The sequence below is a fragment of the Limulus polyphemus genome, unplaced genomic scaffold (genome assembly GCF_000517525.1).
Source record: "Limulus polyphemus unplaced genomic scaffold, Limulus_polyphemus-2.1.2 Scaffold6887, whole genome shotgun sequence".
Taxonomy (NCBI): domain Eukaryota; kingdom Metazoa; phylum Arthropoda; class Merostomata; order Xiphosura; family Limulidae; genus Limulus; species Limulus polyphemus.
Window position 1 is genome coordinate 33595 of NW_013672497.1, and position 4353 is coordinate 37947.

General features: G+C 32.1%; 1 protein-coding gene across 1 annotated transcript in view; it reads right to left on the reverse strand.

The window, feature by feature from the left end:
• The window catches only part of LOC111089644, a 17971-nt gene that overhangs the window by 9425 nt on the left and 4193 nt on the right, over positions 1-4353 (reverse strand). The window lies entirely within an intron of this gene.

Genomic DNA, 4353 nt, shown 5'->3' on the forward strand with positions numbered 1-4353 from the left:
CACTGATATATATATATATATATATATATATAACTGATACGTAAATTTGTATTTATTTGTTATATGTTGTTTGGCTATGAATAAGTAAAGTATACAGCTATTGTGCGAATTTCTTTGTTTGTATTTTTAACAATGTAGCGACTGTTCATTATGTTGTTGAGATTATCACAATAAAACCGTGAATCTCAACATTCGGTTAAGAATATTAGATTTTTGGCTAATCTAGACACTGGGAATTATTTCAACATGAATGAATCATTAAAAAAATGGATTAAACCAATTAAAGCAATTTCAGATGCAGAATTATAAGGACTGTGTTTTAATCCTATTTGTTTTTATTAATAATCCATGATATTCCTGTGGTACAACCATGTATGTGTTCATTCACAAATCTACTCTCAAATAAAATGAATTTCGATACTAGCAGTACTTGTGGTAGTTGATTTATTCAGGAAATTTTATAAACACTGAAAATTGTACTCAGAGACGAGTCACGAAACAAAAATTAAAGCCCGTATTGACCACATTTTCTCTTCAATGATTGAAAATCTCCATTCGAATAACACAAATCTCGTAATGTTAAACTAGTTGAAATTCAGGTTTCTGTAACAAAGAGAGAAAAAGGGTAATACATCGGTATGAATAGAAAGAAGGATTAAGAAGGAATTTTTGTTCATAAGGCATTAATAGTTGATCGCTTTTTAACTGCTCCTCAACCTCTTTTACGCAGAAGTATTGGTAAGAGTACTTAGAGTAAACAAACCGTTACAAAGAGAAACGAAAAAGTAGTCTTGTCGCAGGTGATGTGACTAGTATGATTCCTTCGTTCTTGACTGATGACAGAAGATGACACTAGTGACCCCAGTAAAACAGCACTTTAGTCACGTTTTCTCTCTCTTTTTATTTTTCCTGGAATTATTTCTCCCACATACGTTTGGGAGAGTTAAAGCTGAAGGTGCTTACACGTTTTTTATGCAAGTTTCATTCGCTCCTGGTGTAAATATTTAAGTAACTATTAAAATTTCTTACTTTTATTGATTTTATATAGTGGTACGCCTCCAGTCGTTAATTGATTTTCCGTAACTTCGTTTGGACGAAACTTTAGCGACACAAGTCCTTACTTAATAAAACTGGTTTATTCTTAATGAATATAACTTTACCGATACACTTATTTTCAACAGTCGCTCTATAACAAACGTTTTAACAACGAACGTTAACTTCAACAATACTTTCTGACTGCAGTTCAATTACTCACTACCTACACACATTCTCCCGTCACGTTGTCACCCTCTTATATATATACCAGACTACCCTATATCTAGTAATCTCCCGACAATTCCCGAAGATTCAAGAGAACGAGTGGCGTGTCATTAGTCACGTGACCTCGCTGACGCAACAATAGATATGAGATAAGCCATGAAAGTTTTATGCTTTTAGTTACCCATAGCGTTTAACATATGTCATCTAAATAATTAGTGGATTAATCAATATTCAACTACTGTACTTAGAGTAAAGATCGTAGAGATTATAGAAATTATTCACTTGATAATCAAATTTTCTAACGTATCATATAGTAAAGTTATTCTTCCACTACACAGTCATATCTCAAATTATTGTATTTCCATACAAGTTTTTTTAAAAATGTGATTCCTACGACATTCAATTGTTCTGAAAATATTTATAATATTCACAGCATGATATAAAACAGATTTTAGTAGAAGGTTTAACTTTATGTTTTAAAAATATTACGTAAAGAGTAATGTCTGATTGCTAAATCTATCCTATTCGTTTTCTCTTTGCTATGTGCTAGGTTCAGTTCTTTACAGAAAGACCTTTAACTGTGTGTTCGCGGAAGAAATAGTGTTCTTATTTTAATTCTTACGGTCTTGTTTGACTGTATGAAAATACCCAGATTAAAACAAAAGCAAAATAACATAATTAAAGTAAAAACCTTTATTCAGCAACGTTTCAAACAACCGTTCCGTGACAAGCTTAAACAAGGCTAGGGAGAGAGCGGATACTTTGATCAAGTAAGTTGTTTTTTTTGGACATTGATGATATTATTTTGCTTATTTTATCATAAGTTTTGAATTAAGTTCGTATTCATTTTGCCACACTGAAGACTCATCTGACACGTATTAGTTCTTGTGTTACTAGGTATTGTGATTATTTCATGAAGGTTGTTTACGTAAGTTCCTCGCTCAAATTGAGGTACTTCATTTTATGTTTTACTTTCAACTTTCAATGCGTAGCCCCAACTTCTCAAACCCTAATCCCTACTGTTCTCAAAAACCCCACGCTCCAAACACGTTTTTTTTGTTTTTTTTTGTAACTAAACCAATTACTGACTATAACTTTTAGTATCGCATTAGTTGCCACAAAGATTAGGGCTTAGATGCCTAAGTTCGACAGTCGGCCAGAGCCGAGTATTACCGGATAGCCCAATACTCGGCCGAGGCCGAATATCTGGCTGAGTACCCGTGCATCCCTAAAATAAATCAATAAAAGCTATTAGAGTAATCTAAAGTAGAGGAACGAAACGTGCCATATAATTACTAGTGGTGATATTTCAATGCAACTTTACGAGTTTGTTGTATCAGACTGTAAGTGTTATGTAAATTATTTTTCGACTAGCCATCCTTACCCCGCGTTTCCTGGGTATTAACTGAACAGAGGACCGATATTTAGCTATTTTTAAACAGAAAGGATCAAAATTTCGCTTTTCATGTTACAATACATGTCAAATAACTAAAGGTACCAATAATGAAAATAATTTTGGTCGTAGTTAAGCACACAGCTACGCAATGGGCTATCTGTGCTCTGCCCTCTACGGGTATCGAATCCCGGTTTCTAGCGTTATAAGTCCGCAGTCATACCGCTGTGCCACTGAAAAGAAAGACATATTGTTTACAAACATTCTGTGAATATGAAGTTAGTGCGAACAAACATTTAAATATAATTATTTCCACCAATAATATGAATTCTAACACTTTCATGTGTGTTTATTTGTAAACCCGTTTTTTACAAAACTGTTATTTTTAATATTATTGGTGGAAATGGTAATAATATGAATTCTAATACTTTTATGCGTGGTTTCATTTTTAAGAAATGTGAAACAATAACAGTTTTGTAACAACAGGTTTATAAAAAACGTTGTACAGAATATAACCTAAACTCTTGTTCACCCCTCTATTTAATTAGTATAATCAATCACTCTTTCAGCTAGCCTAACTAGTCAACTCAATTTGTAATTTAAAATAAAAACAATATTTAGAAATTTACACAAACACAATATCTATGTGATTTCGACGTAAAATTAAGTATTTGATTTCAAAATATTTTATTTGAGGTATAAAAAATTATTTTATTTTTTCTCTACATAATGTCAAAAATTATATTTTCTGTATATTCATTATATCGAGGCCAAACAGGCCAAACAAATTGGGCACATTTTTGTAAGAAAAAAATAATAATATCCAGGTACAAGCCCTCGGTATTTCTTTAGTATGCGTAAAAAGTTTCAGGTCTCTAGGTTCTTTCCTTTGGAGCTATGGTGCTGACTAACACACACACACAGGCTGTTTTATTAGTATAGATGAAATATCCCAAACTTTCCAAAATGATGTTTTTCACATGAAGCACGTTTTGTAAATTTGGTTGCAAGTATAATTTCATAATCGTGACAAATAAATATTCATTAAATTCCACGAGAAAACTTTCGTGTGACCCGTACATTTTTATGAGCTTGAATGTTCTGTTGGTGATTATTCGGTTAAATGTAATAAACATCAATTTTGTTTTTGTTTCTAATTTTTGTGATGTTTTATTTGGGTGGGGGGGGGGGCAAGGTTGACAACTGGCACCAGCCAAAGCTTAGTGCTGCGTATCCGGACCCAGTATTCTGCCAAATTTTACTACCCATGCATCCCTAAATGTTATATTAGAAAAACTTACACACATGATAAATGCAGTACAAATGCATATCCAGACATTTTACCAGTCCTTAAATACATATTAGTAACCTAGATAATAAAATAGCATTCCAATAGATACTTACCTTCTCTCACAAATTTCTATTTTTGTATTCCTTAAATACATATTAGTAACCTAGATAATAAAATAGCATTCCAATAGATACTTACCTTCTCTCACAAATTTCTATTTTTGTATTCCTTAAATACATATTAGTAACCTAGATAATAAAATGGCATTCCAATAGATACTTACCTTCTCTCACAAATTGCTATTTTTGTATTCCTTAAATACATATTAGTAACCTAGATAATAAAATGGCATTCCAATAGATACTTACCTTCTCTCACAAATTGCTATTTTCCTTGTAAAATGTTTTTG